The 15,092-nt window shown below is 43.5% G+C and overlaps 1 protein-coding gene across 2 annotated transcripts in view; it reads left to right on the top strand.

Annotated features, from left to right (window-relative positions):
* Positions 1–8,967: 8,967 nt before the first annotated feature.
* MYL9 (myosin light chain 9) overlaps positions 8,968–15,092 on the top strand; it is a 15,784-nt gene continuing 9,659 nt past the window's right edge. Inside the window, exons 1-2 of one of the 2 annotated variants that reach the window (XM_027867158.1) lie at positions 8,969–9,091; positions 13,644–13,727. The gene's annotated coding sequence lies outside the window, so the exon portion shown is untranslated. Of the gene's footprint in view, positions 9,092–13,643; positions 13,728–15,092 lie in introns of both variants that reach the window. The other variant, XM_027867159.1, reaches the window with a different exon arrangement.

The following is a 15,092-nucleotide window of genomic DNA, read 5'->3' as shown; positions in this document are numbered from 1 at the left end:
AACCTGGAAAATGGAGTGCACAGGTAAGGGCTTAACACGTAACCCCTCCACTGTAGTTGGCATAGGACCAACCATGGAACAGTAAGTGCTTAATAAAAGAGGAAAATGTCCATAGAATTAGCAGAAGTGCAAAGGAAGGCCCAGTGATCTCTTGGCTCTGTGTTTGGGAGGCACACAGGCTTAGTATCAATAGTTCTCAGTTCTGGGGTTTGGGTGGGGGTCAGCTGGAACCCTTTTAAATCGGTTCAGGTCTTCATGATGCCTGACCTATCCCAGTTTATCCTCCTAGAGCCAAACCTTACATTTTACGATCCCCAGGACAAATTCACTTCTTTGGGGAAAGGGAAGGTTGGAGCTCACTTGTAATGCATGAAAGCCTCAGGATCTCAGCTCAGTGGGTGGTTTAATCAATGCTGATTCCAGGTGATCTGGTCATAGCCCAGGTCCCCTAGTGGGATGAAGTAAAAGAGGTCATGACAGTAGGGGAAGGTGGGCCTGAGGAGGGGCATGTGATGGTCATAGGATACTGGAGAGGGCAGTCAGGACCCAGTGAGTGAGCAGAGGGCAGCCACATTAAATGTGCTCCTTATGTCCATAGTCTGGGATAAGATCCTGATCAACTTATATCTAATTATAATTCTACCCCCTAAGTATGCATTGCTCTTCCTTCAAGAACTTTATTAAGTCCCTATGGGTGTCAAAGACTATGCCCCCATTCCATCACCCAAACTCTGGGAAGGCAAGTATTCTAACAGAATTAGAGGTTAGATTTATAGGTTAGAATCTAGAATATTACATATATATCTATGTATATAATAGATATATATGTTAGAATCTAGACTATAAAGGTTAGAATCTAACCTTATGACATACCCAAGTTCAGATCATTCTTGTCCCAAGGTCAAATGGAAAGGTGTTTGCATTTACCTGAGGGTCCACAGTGGTGCCAGGGAGAGCAATAGAAAGAGCCTTAAATGAGGCCTGGGTTTAAGTTCCAGATGTGTGCTAGTTGTATTACCTTGGGGGAGTCATTTCACTCTGCACCTCAGTTTCTTTAGCTTTAAAATGGAGATGATCATAGTACTTGTACTGCTTATCCAGGAGGACTGTTAAGATTAAAAGACAATATACATAAAGTGCTCAATATACATAAACTGCCTAGGAGTGTGAATAGAGTCCCATAATGGCAGTCATTACGGGCAGCAAAGTAGCCCAGTGGATAGAGTGCTGAGCCTCTTCCTGAGTTCAAATCTGGCCTCAGACACTAGCTGTGTGATCCCTCAGTTTCCTCATCTATAAAACGGGCTGGAAAAGGAAATGGCAAACCACTCCTGTATCTTTGCCAAGAAAATAACAAATGGGGTCATGAAGAGTCAGACATGGACATGGCAGTCAGGAGACCTGTTTTCCAACTGTATGCCCTTGGATAAATCACTTAAAAGAAAGAATTTTTTTTTCAATCACCAACCCGAATGGACAAGTCCCTTTCCAACCCCAGTCCTCAGTCTTTGGTAAATGAAGGGGTTAGAGAATCACCAAATGAGAGAGAGAGAGAGAGAGAATCAAGTACTCATTAAGGCCTTACAGTGTGCCAGGCATTGTTTAAACATTAGGCATACAAAAGGTAAAAAAACAATCCCTGCCCCGAGAGAACTTACATTCTAGCGGGGTAGAAAATATGTAAATAGACCCAGAATACACAGGAGATAATCTCAGAGGGGCAGCACTGACATCGGGTCTCAAAGAGAGTGTCCCCTCTATCACTGAAATCATACTTCCAGTCCCAAAGAAAACTCACCTTCTAGCTCCAACAGCCTGTGGCTAAATGTGATTTCCAGTCAAACAACTCTAATTAAATTCAGCAAATGCTGTTTGATGTTCCAGAGGAAGGTGGCCCATGGTCCAGAATTTCCCCCTAGCACTGAGGGAGTCACACAAAATTCATTCCACCTTGGGAGTGATGTTAAGTGTTGGTTCAATTGAAATAAACCAATGTAGTTTGCCGTGTTCTTCAGTGCCCACCAGGGGGTGCCACAGGGAAAGCACTGGGAGCAAACTTCCATTTAAGGCCACAGAGGGGGGCCTGGTAGAAGGGGGTACCCCTCCCCGAGGGAGGCCTCTGGAAATTGACTTGCTGAAGGGCATACCACATGTTGTTGAGGGACCTCCGAGCGTGGGAGACCCATGAGCTATCAGAGGCTCTGTCTGGCCTCCAGCCCACTCCATCTTGACTGCCTGTGTTCAGTGGCCCAATGTTTGGTTGCGGAAGAGCGAGGGTAGAAAGGAGGGGCTCAGAGCTAAGAGGTCTAGGAGTCAGAGGAGAGAGAAGTCACTCTGGAAGGGGGGAGGGGGGAAGAGTGTGACCATAGGCTTCCTAGAGTTAGTCTTGCCTGAGCCTGGAAGAGACTTGTAGGTTATCTTGGAGGAACGGGGGACAGAAAGCGAGAGGAGCCCTACCTGCTGCCTATCATTGTCAAACCCCATCTACATTAAATTAATAATAAATCATGTTTATACCTCACTTTATTGTTTACAAAATACTCTGTGTACATTCTCTCATTTGAGTCTCAGGACAACCCTTGGAAAGAGAGTCAAGAATTATTATTATTATTGTCCATTTTTCAGATGCCAAAATTGAGACAGACGTGAGTGAGAAAGGACTTGCCCAAGGTCACACAGCAAGTTAGTGTCAGAGGCAGGATTCAAACCCAGGTCTTCTGACTTCAAATGGGGGCTTTTTCCAGAGCACTGTATGTTCTAGCTCTCCAAGGCTGCTGCTGCTTCTTCATCATCATCTACTTCTCCTCCTCTCCTGTCTCTTTCTCGCTCTCACCAAAGCCTTCACCTACCATCTCTATGCAGATAAGGCCTCATCCTTTCCTCTAACCATGCCATCCCCTCAATCTATCTTTATTTTTTATTTACATTTTTCTCAGTTTTATTTTTTTTAACCTGAACTTAAACACCAAATAAAATGAGTATTTCCACATACACTGTGGAATAGAAGAACAGGAGTGTACATGAAACCGCAAATGCAGCACTTGCCAAGCTAAAGTTCTTCCCCCTGCACTGCTGAACTACTAGGAAGTGAAGTCTCAGCTCCTTCCCCCATATTCTCACCATAAACTCACTCCTCAACCTTTCTCAATGACCCATTCCAGAGGACCTTTCTCTAGCTCCCATCATCCTTAACCTCTCTGCAGCTTTAGGCACTGCTGGTTACCCTTCTCTTTGCCGAAACTCTCTCCCTTGGTTCCAAAAAACCCCCCCCGCTAGTGATTCTCCTCCTGCCTTTCTCCTCCACTTCTTCATGAGTTGTTTTTTTTTTTAACCAATTAACTTAGATCCTGTTTCAGCATTTTAAAGTTAAATTGACCTCTCCATCCCAACCTCTTCCCTCATTCCTGACTTCTTAATGTGGGGGCGGCAGGGTGTCATAATTCCCAAATCTGTTATCTCTGGCCCTTCTGAACTTCAGACTTAGATCTTCCACTGCTGGTTATGTCCACTTGGGGGGAAGTGTTGTCCTGCTGTTACCTTAAACCCAGAATGTCCAAAAAAATCTTTATTCTTTTTGAGAAACAATGGACAGTGGGAGATAGAATGCTGAATCTGAAGTCAGGCCTTCCTCTGACTTTGGCTAGCTGTGTGACCATGGACAAATCACTTTAAAATCTCTGAATCTCAGTTTCCCTGTCTGTAAAATGATCATAGAGTAATCAATCATTAATTTAGAGTTGGAAGATCACCTGGCCCAGGAGTTCTTACCTAGATCTCTTTTCAAAGCCTGGTGAAATCTATGAACCCCTCCTCAGAATAATGTTTTTAAGGGTATAAAAACGCTCAGGATTATAAAAGACATACATTGTATTGAAATACAGTAATCATAAATCCTTTTTAAAAACAAATTCAGGGGCAGTTTCCCAGTAGACAGAGCAAACAGCCCTGGAGTCAGAAGACCTGAGTTAAAATCTGGCCTCAGACACTTACTAGCAGTGTGACCCTGAGCAAGTCACTTAAGCTGAATTGCCTCCAGAAAACAAAAACAAAAAAACAAGTTCAGTTAAAAACTATTTATAAGTAATTGGGGAAATAATGTATTATTAGGGGGCAGCTAGGTGGTACAGTAGATAGAGCACAGGCCTTGGAGTCAGGAGGACCTGAGTTCAAATCCAGCCTCAAACACTTGACACTTAACTACCTGTGTGACCCTGGGCAAGTCACTTAACTCCATGCCTAGCCCCCCCCCCAAATATATATACATATATATATATACATACACATATATATAATTATTATTAAAATAAGTTCAGGGACCCCAAGTTAAGAACCCCTGCTCTAGCCCAGCACCCTCATTTTACAGATGAGACACTGAGGCCCAGAAAGGTTTAAGTAACTTGCCCAACTGAAAGAAAACACAGGTTAAGTGACTGGAGAGCTGGGATTTGAAGACTGGTCCCCTGACTTCAAATCCTCCTTTCTTTCAATTGTAGAACATTGTCTCCTAAAATGTATTATCTTCCCTCTCTCAACCATAAAGTTATTATGAAAGAAATCATGTATGTCAAGCACTTTGTAAGCCTCAAAGTACTAGATAAGCATTAAGTGTTTCTATTATTTCCCTAAATCCTTATGGCACAATATAAAAGGAAATTGGCATTCTGTGCCCCTAACCTGGAGTCCTTCTTCCTTCTCTATTTCTTTTTAAAGGCATAACCAGCCTTGAAATCACCTAAGCTCAAAAAACAATTTTTTTTTTGCTTAGGCAATTAGGGTTAAGTGACTTGCCCAGGGTCACACAGCTAGTAAGTGTCAAGTGTCTCAGGCCTCATTTGAACTCAGGTCCTCCTGACTCCAAGGCCAGAGCTCTCTCCACTAAAGCTCAAAAATTTGATGTTATCTCTGCCTCTTCCCTCTCCTTTGGCTCTCCCTCCCACCCCCATCTAATCTGTGTTAATCAATTGGCTCCACCATCATTCCAGTGGACTTCCAAGAGTCTAGGAAGTGACCTAGCTCAGGGGTGGGGAACCTAGGGGGAACCCTCTAGATCCTTGGGTACGACCTTTTGACCAAGTCCAAGTTTTACAGAACAAGTGCTTTTATTAAGGAGATTTGTTCTGTGAAGTTTGAGTCAGTCCAAGGGCCGCACTTGAGGACCTAGAGGGCCATATGTGGCCTCCATTCCGCAGGTCCCCTCCTCTGACCTAGACCAAAATATTCCTTCCCCAGCTTGTTATTGGTCAATCCTTTCTGGCTTTCCATGAGCCCATTTGGGATTTTCTTGGCAAAAATACTGGAGTGGTTTGCCATTTCCCTCTCCAGTTCATTTTACAGATGAGGAAACTGAAGCAAATAGGGTGAAATGATTTGCCCAGGGTCACATAGCTAGTAAGTGTCTGAGGTTGGATTTGAACTCAGGTCCTCTTGATTTGAGGGCCTGAGGGCCCGAATTCTATCCACTAGGCCACCTAGCTGCCCTCCCTTCCTCGCTATTAATCTCCTATTTGTGAGTAGTCTCTTATTAGAACATAAGCTCTTCAAAGGCAGGGACTATCTTGCTTTTTGTATTTTTATCCCATTTAATAAGGTACCTGGCACATAGTAAGCGCTTAATAAGTGCTTTTTCATTCATTCATTAATCAGTGGACAAGCTGTATAAAGAGGAAGTGGGGTATAGTAGAAAGAAAGATCCTGGCTCTGCTGCCTACAGTACTTGCTACCTGTATGATGCTGAGCAAGTCACAAGCTCCCTGGGCCTCAGTTTCCTTATCTGTGAAACGAGGAGTTTCCGGCTCCAGACCTATGACGTAAAGCAGTGGTTCTGAAGTACCGCAGACCCTTTCAGGGCATCCATGAGGTCAAAAGTATTCTCATAATAATACTAAGACATCTTAATTTCTAATATGGTAAATATCAATGGCTATTACTTAACAAAAGCTTTTGGGAGGGGTCCTCAGTTTTTAAGAGTTTAAAAGGATCCTGAGATCAAAAAAGTTTGAAAACCACTGGTCAAGATTGTGCCTCCACAATATCCCTCACATCCATCCCTCCTTACTGGGACTTTAGGCAAGTTACACTCCCTCTATGGGCCTCAGTTTCTATATCTGTAAAAAGAAGAGCTCTAGGTCTCAGACTAGACACTTGACACTGTGTGACCCTGGGCAAGCCATTTAACCCCAATTGCCTCGCAAAAAAAAAAAAATTTTTAACTTAAAAAAAGGTTCTAGGCTGTTTCCCTCATAACATTGAAAAGATGAACAGAAGAAAGCATCTGGGGCAGCTAGGTGGCGCAGTGAATAGAGCACCGGCTCTGGAATGAGGAGGACCTGAGTTCAAATGTGACCTCAGACACATAACACCCACTAGCTGTGTGACTCTGGGTAAATCACTTAATCCCAAGTGCCTCACCCCTCCCCCAAAAAGGGGGCTCTGATTAGATGATCTCCAAGATTCTGTCCAGTTCTAAATCTTACTCTCCTGTATTAGCAATAATAATAAACAATAATATAAAACTTTAAAGTTGGCACATTATCTCATCTGAGCCTCATAACAATACTTGTGTTGATAGGTATTACATATATTATTATCCCATTTTACAGATAAAGAAAATGAGGCCCCAGAGATAAGTAATACAAACAGTTCCTCAAATAAGGGATGAAAACCCAGGTCTTTCAGGTCCTGAGTGTAACATCGTATACATTATACATCACTCTGATTCTGCAAATCTCTCCACTATCACTATTGCAATCCTCTAACTGGTGTTCCTGTCTCCAGTTTCTACATAACTTCAACATAATCTTTCCAATGCACAGGACAGAATGAGAAGCAACTTGCAGAAGGTTTCACAGAGGCAGACAATGGCTGTACGTAGAGAAAAATTTTCTAATCTGTCCAGAAGTGGAATGGGATTCTATATTTAAACAAAGAATTGACAATCACTTACCAGAAATATTGTAGTAGATAAGAACTACATCACCCCTCACACCCCTCCCAGCTCAAAAACTTGCAAATGGCTCCCTCCTGGACACTGGATTTGATATCTCCCATCCCCAATAGAAGGAAAGCCTCCTGAGGGCAGACTCTTTTTGTCTCTGTTTCCCTAACTACCCTTGCACAGCCGGGCACACAGAAGGTACTTAATAAATGTTTGTTTAATAGAATTTAGTTGAATTCATTTGAATGACTAGACTAGAGGGTTAAGGGAGGGGATGAAGATTGAAGGCAGAATTGATCTTGGGAAGACCCCAGAGGTCCTAGAGAGTAATAGGTTTGGCTGAAGACCCTCTCAGTTCCCACCTCTTAAATTGTCTCCCTCAGAGCTCACACCATTACCCCTGCCCCCATTCTCTTAATCCCCCTGCCTCTCTGTCTCTGTCCCCTCTCTTCGAACCTCTGTCTCAAGGCCCAGTTCCCATCTCTTTCTCCCTCCTAGGACTTTGTCAATGTGCATCTCTTTTTGGGTTCAAAATCACAGAATCTCAGATCCGGAAAGGGCCTCAGAGCAGGAATTCCCCTCCTCCACAATACATCCCCTACAAGCCATCAATTCAACAAATAGCAATTAAGCACCTACTGTGTAAAAGGTACTATTTAAATCAACCAATAAGTAGTTATTAAGTGCCTACTATGTGCTGGGGGTGGGGGAGATGGATTACAACTGCAAGGAATGCCACAAAATCCTTCTTCATATGGAATTTACATTCTAATAGACATAAGTACATATAACAATAATAATAGCGACTAACATTTACTTTATACTTTACACTTACTATGTGCCAGACATTACTAAATGCTCTACAATTATGATCTCATTGGATCCTCACAACAATATATATGATAAATATAAAGAGAATAAATGCAGAGTAGTCAGGGATAGAGGGTACTAGCAACTGGAAGGAGGGGGAGAGAAAATCAGAAAAGACTCCACATAGCTCAAGGGAGTCCAGTGTCTGGATCTAGGCTGCAGCCTTTTGACCTAGTCCAAGATCTACGGAACAAATCCTTTTATCACTGCACTTGAGGACGTAGAGGGCCACATGTGGCCTCGAGGCCGCAGGCTCCCCACCCCGGCCAAAGGAAGAGAACAGATCTATGAGGTGGAGGGGAGGAGGGAGTATACTTCAGGCATGGCCTGGACTGGATTGGGGAGAGGCTGGAGGCAGGGAGGTCAAAGAGGAGGTTATTCTGATAATCTATGTTAGAGGTGATGTTGATGTTTGTCCTTTATTCCCTAAGAGGACCAATGACTTCATGAGGGTAATGTCTTGACTTGCATGTGAATGAGGGACTGAGCTGAAGGGATGGTTATGGGAGTAGAGAAAAGGGCTGAGATGTTTATTTAACAAATGATTAGATTTGTGGGAATATTTATTTATCACTTGATTAGATATGTGGGAACATGTTAAAGACTGGGTCTAGAAAGACCAAAGTGAAACAGTCCCAGTCCACAAGGAACTTACATTCTACTAGACATTTGCTTTTCTTTGTATCTCCAGTACTTAGCACAGAGCCTGGTATACAGTAAGCACTTAATACTTGTGACTGACTAGATCTCTGCATTTCTGTCTCCATCTCTCTCACTTGTTTTATTGATCTTTCCCTGACCTTGTTCCCGTCTCTCCCCGTCTGTCTCCATCTCTCTCTCTCTCTCTCTCTCTCTCTCTCTCTCTCTCTCTCTCTCTCTAAATTTCTGTCTCCATAGTTGTCTCTCCAGCTCTGTCTCTGAGGGTCTCTTTCCTGTTTATATTAAAGCGTTCCTAGCCTTTTCTGTCTCCTTTAATGTTCCCAGGCTCAGGACCAGCTCCATCCCTATGGCTATATAAGGCTGATTCACTTTCTCCCTCACTCCCCCTGGTACTTTCCTGCTCTCTGTTCCGCCCCTTTCCCCACCCCTCTATCTGCCTATCTCTCCCCCCCTTCCTTTCTCACACATTCTTCTGCCTTGTATGGCCAGGGCCTGACTGGGGCGGGGTAAGGCTGGGCCTTGGGGCTACTGGGCTCGGCTGGGGCTGAGTCCTGCACTCACTCCCTCCCTGCTTCTGCCAAAACTGCTGCCTCCTCCACTCCCTCTACCCGGACCCCTGGAACCCAGGTAGGAACTAGCCAGGCCCCTGCTTCTGGCCACTGGACCAAAGGATGGGGGACCAAGGGGGGATGAGATGGTCCTGGGTCTGGAGGAAAAGATTGTCTAGGAGTATCTGAGGCTGGCCAGGCCTTCACAGAACATCATAGCAGGGAAGGTGTTTAGAGATCATTTGAGTTATACCTCTTAAGTGGCAGGTGAGGAAACTGAGGCCCACAGAGGGAAAGTTCATACAATGAGTTCCTGGAAAGCTCAGGCCTAGCACCAGGCCTCCTGGCTCCCAGTCTGGGGCTCTCTCCACTCTGGTAAACTGAGATTCAACCCAGCTCCTGAGGTAATCCTGAAGGGTGGAGGTATTACAGTCACATTAGGGAACCCATACTCACCCACAGAGCAACAGTCCAGACTGGCCCAAGAACCGTAGGGAAACTTAGAGGAGAGGCGAGGCCCCCTTTAGGGACTGGGGTCCAGGCTTGGAAGGAGAAAGGGTACAGGTTAGAAGACTCTGGTTGGTGGTAAGCAGTTGGCGTATCTCAAAGCTGGCAGGGAATTCAGAAGGCATGTATTCCAGTGCATATTTGGGCAGGAATCGCCTGTACAGAATCCCAGAAAGGGTACAGCCTCCACTAGAAGATGTCGCTGGGGACAGCTCTAAGGGTTGGCAGTCCTTCCTTGTAGCGACAGACAGACAGACATAGAGATATCCATATATAGAGTTATAGAAGGGACTACGGTTAAATCTGTTTATATATACATATGATATATATATATACACATACATATATATTGATAAGGGACTAAGGTTAAATATATATGGTTAAATCCATATATCTATAGATAAGGGACTAAAGTTAAATTCATTTATCTCTATATAGCTCTATATAAAGTTAAATCCATTTATATATACATATAATATATACATACACATACATATATATTAATAGATAAGGGGCCAAGGTTAAATCTAGATAGATATGAGATTAAATCCATATGTCTATATCAATTGATAAGGGACTAAGGTTAAATTCATTTATCTCTACATATAGCTCTATATAGGGTTAAATCCATATATCTATAGATCTATACCAATAGATAAGGGACTAAGGTTAAATACATATACATATGTGTGTGTAAACACACACACACACACACACATATGGTTAAATCTATACATCTATAGATAAGGTATAATGGTTAAATCTAGATAGATCAAGCACCAGCCCTGGAGTCAGTAGGACCTGACTTCAAATCCAGCCTCAGACACATAACACTCACTAGCTGTGTGACTCTGGGCAAGTCACTTAACCGCAACTGCCTCACCAAAAAAACAAATAAATCTAGATAGATGGACAGATCTATATAAGGTTAAATCTATATATCTATAGATCGATATCAGTTCCTTCCAACTGATTTAATCTGATTTGTTACAAATGCCACCTATTCTTGCTCCTGATTGTTTTCTGGGGCCAAGCAATGTGAATCTAATTGTTTTTCTCATAGCTCAAGTATCATCATATCCCAATTCAACTCAGCAAACATTTATTGACCACCTCGTGTGTGATAAGAGGCCTTCTGGAGCACGGCAGACCAGATTCAAGTTCTGCCAATGATATATAATGACCGTATGACCCTGGACAAGTTGCTTAACCTTTCAGTGCTCTAGACAACTCTTAAATTGCAACCACAAACACAAGGTGCCAAGCTGCATTGGTAGGAGTTTCTTGACCAGGGAGCTCACCAGTCCAGTTCTCATTCCCATCCTTCTTTGTGAAAGAGCTGATAAACGGCTCCAATGAGTTTTCCCTTTTCCATGCCAAGCATCAGCCTTTGACAGGTTCTCTTTTCCAGCTACTCAGCTCAGAAAACATTTATTAACTAGACCTGATCCTGCCCCCTGGCCTACCTAAAGGACCAATCCTACACAGCTCCCCACCCCACCCCCACCCTTCCCCTCAGAGGTCACTGGTTGGGGCCCCATAGAGGAGATTCCTTAATGACAATCACAGATCTCAGCTGGAAGCTTCCGACCCCAAAAACCTAATCCAATTTCCCAACTCCCTTTCTTCCTCCCCTCCTCTTTTCTTTTCTTCTGCTTCTTTTTCTTTCCGCATTCTTTTTCTTTGCTTTCTTTTTGGGCTTTCTCTAGCTTGCTCTTTCTAACTTAGGCATTAACACACACTCTCTCTCTCCTTTTGATAACTAGTCCTTTCTTTTCCTCACATACAGTTTCCCCTTCCCCTCCATCACTCCTTTTCTTACTTTTGCTCTCACTTGCTCCTTTAGCTCAAGCTGTATTACCACCTCCCCAACTTGTACTCATAGATAGGTTCAAGATACACCAGATCTGAACTCCTGAAACTATAGGTTATGAGCCCCTATGAGTGTGTTTACCTTTGGTAGTCAGCCTGTTGACACAACTAGTTCAAAGCAAAGGTTTTTACTGAAAGGGTATCAGAAGAACAGTAGCTACAAAATGTTATTCCTATAAATCTGGGGTGCACTCTCCCACAGCTACACATAATATCAGTGGAAAGAATGAGCATACACATATAGTACACCAGTACTATATGGATGGTATCTGGACGCTAAGGGGCATAGTACCCAGCACTAGACCTGGTCAGGAAGACCTGAGTTCAAATCCAGTCCCAGATACCAGCTGTGAACTTGGACAAGTTACTTAACCATCTGTCTAGACCAGTTTGTCAGTTTGTCAAATTTGTAAAATGGGGGGGGGGGTAACATTAGCACTGACCTCCTAGGGTTGTTATGAGGATAAAATAAGATACTTGTCAAGTGCTTTGAAAACCTGAAAGTGCTATATAAATGCTAGCTAGCTAGTACTAGTAATAGTAGTAGAAAGGTACACAAGGTAGCCATTCAGGCAGCTTACACACCAACATTGCACGCCCAGGACATCTTTTCTCTCTTCTCATTGTGTCCTCATGCTGCCCTCCCTGGGGCACCTGGGATGCTCCTCTCTGAAGCTCAGCTCCCAAATCACACAGCTCACAATCCTCAGAACCATCTCCTGACTCAGCTTATTCCTTAAAGACCAAGTCTAGCCCCCTAATTCCATCAAGTTTGGTTGAAGAACTTCATACCTTGGAAAGGGTTAACAGAGTGTAGTCATTTAAGTCCTTTTGTAATTTCATCAAAAGGGGATTAACTGATTAGGGGTCCTCTCATCAATCTCTCATCCACTATCACCTTTCTGTCACTCAATTTTTCTTTCAATGAGTCTGTCTCATTTTTTCTCTCAGTCATTCTCTCACATTTCTTTCCCTCTAAATTTCTTTCTCTAACTTGTTCCTTTTCTCATTCCCTCTTACCTCCTGCTTGAGTTTTTTCTTTATCTCCCTCTCTGTCTCCCCTCCCTTCTCTCTCCCCCCTCCTCTCCTCATGCTTACTCCTTTTTTACCCCTCTTTTACTTCCTTCTCTCCGTCAATCTTTACCTTCCTCATTCTCTTATCCACGTTCACTTGTTCTCCTCTGATCTCACTGTTGCAGTCTTGCTTGCTTTTTCTCACTTGTCCTTTCTCTTTCTCTATCACTCCCCAGCATCCCTTGTGCTCTCTTCATTGTTCGCACAGCCCCTCTTTGCTCTCCCGTTAGCTCTGTTCTTTCTCTAGATAACCCATTCTTTTGTTCTTTCTGTCCCATTCCTTCTCATACCCTCCAACCCCATTCTCACACATTCTCTTTTGAAATTTTTTTTAAATTTTATTGATTTCCAATTATATCCTTCTCCCTCCCTACCCAGCAAACCATCCCTAATAACAAAGAATTCAGGAGAAAATGAATGAAAAAAAGCAGGACTTCAACAGAATTAACCACCACGTCCACCGAGTCTATGCTTATGCACTATTCCACAGTCATAGGCCCCTTACCTCTGCAAAGAAGAGAGGAAAATCCATTTTCTCCTCTCTTCTCTGGGGCCAAACTCCGTCACTGTATTACCCCCATCTACCTTTTTTGTTAACTTGCTCCTTTTTCTCTCTCCCTTGCCCCTCTTCAACCCCATTCTTCTTTCCTAGTTCAGGCAACAGCACACAGTATCTACTTTTTCCTCTAATACTTCCAGGATCCATGATTTCATGAGCATGGGTGTTCCTTTCGCTAACTTGTACTGCATGTCTTAGTAGATGGTTTCTATGGTTTAAAAAAAAAAAAAGGCTTGTATTGGCCAGCCTTCTGATGGGCCCCTGGACACACAGGAGACACACACACACAAACACACACACACACACAAGTTCCTCAGCTGCTACCTAAAGCCCTCCTGGTAAAGGCCATCCTAGCCCATATTCCACTGTGGGCCCAGGCTCTTCCACCCCACAGTGAAGCAGCAGAAGAGGTCTTTAGAGAAAACTGTCACATATAAGGATGAAGATGATGATGATGCTACACTTACTCTCACTAAACACTTCCAGCCTTTCCATTTTTACAGCCCTCAAACCGTAAAGGTAGGAACACACAGACCCTTTTTTCATGGATAAACAAACAAAGCCATGGAGATCCAAATAACTTTGGATTACAGATTTTTATTTTCTTTTCTATTTACAGTTGGAGGGCACCTGAAGACACCAGCAGAGAGGAGGAGACTGAGGCCCACAGAAGGGAAGAGACTTACCTAAGATCACAAAGCAAGTCAGTAATAGATATTAGACTGGGAAAAAAACTCTGGTTGGGAGTCAGCAGACCTGGGCTCTAAGATAGGCTTTGCTACTTATTTCTGTATGACCTTGGACAAGTCATTTACCTTCACTGGGCCTTAGTTTCATCCTGTAGAAATGATGGGATTGGGCTAGATGGTCTTTAAGGTCCTTTCCAGCTTTAAATCCTATAATCCTCAGAGTCTCAGTTGCTACAGTTATTCCTTCTATGTCTATAACTCTTTACTACAAAATTTTCCCATCCATTCTCTCCTTTACAACAGCTCTAGGAAGGAGACGAGCTAAGGGTTCATATATCATTATTAATAATATTAATTAATTGTTAAATAATATTATTGCTTTAAGTATTATTGTTATTAAGTATATTATTGATATTAATATTCCATTTGACAGATGCAGCAGCAGGCAAGGGAACTGACTTATCCAAGGTCATAGAGAAAGTTAGGTTACTGGCCAGAGAAGTCAGATTTCTTTGCTCCCCAGGTCCAGGCTTCTGCCCTTGCCCCTGGCTGCAGACACCGGCTGTTGCACTAGATTGGGGGCTGACTCCTGCCCCTTATACTAACTCCTGTTTTGACTCAAGTCTCTTCCTCTGTCCCTCAGTTTCCACATTGATAAAAGGGAGTTTGAGTCAATGATTGCTAAGGACCCTTCTAGCTCCATGATTATATAACTACTTCCCTCTGGTTCTGGAGCTATCCTAGGTCTTTGGGGAACAAAGATTTGACTCAACCCCTATCCTAAAGGGACTTCCCATCTAAGCAGGACCTCAGGAGAACTGTAGTATCAACAACCTGTTAGCAAAGCCATAGGACAGAGTTAGAGAAGCCGTGCATGCCACAGCCAGGAAGACCTGACACATAGTAGGTGGATGACCCTGACCCTTGACCTCTCAGTGTCCTCCAAAGCTCTCTAAGACTGCAAGTTGTAGAGCCAGTGCTGACCTGCATTGGTAAGGAATGTTTCAACTGAGAGTTCTTAATACCAATGGAAGCACAGGACCAGGCCCCTTCCTCCATGGGATGAGGTTAATGAGGAAAGAGTAACAGATTTGTCTCCTATGGCTAGATGGTAAGAAGAATTTGTGCCCTCAGTAAAGAAGGGAAAACTGTAGTTGTCCTGGATAACTCCCTAGTACTTCAAACTCCACAAGAGGACCTGGGTTCAAATTCCACCTTGGACACTTACCTGGGACTTCCTGTTGCAGGCAGCCCTGATTTCAGCCAGGCAAAAGGCTATGCTCTTTCTGGGCAAGAGAAAGCCTGGGGAAGCCATCTAGCTGTGAAGCAGAGACTCAGAGGTGGGAGCAGGGCCTGAAAGTCAGAAGTAGCTCTAACTT

Source organism: Vombatus ursinus, unplaced genomic scaffold, assembly GCF_900497805.2.
Source record: "Vombatus ursinus unplaced genomic scaffold, bare-nosed wombat genome assembly UNPS02014785.1, whole genome shotgun sequence".
Lineage (NCBI taxonomy): Eukaryota > Metazoa > Chordata > Mammalia > Diprotodontia > Vombatidae > Vombatus > Vombatus ursinus.
Note: the sequence above shows the minus strand (reverse complement) of the source record. Positions and strands in the feature narration are given on the sequence as shown.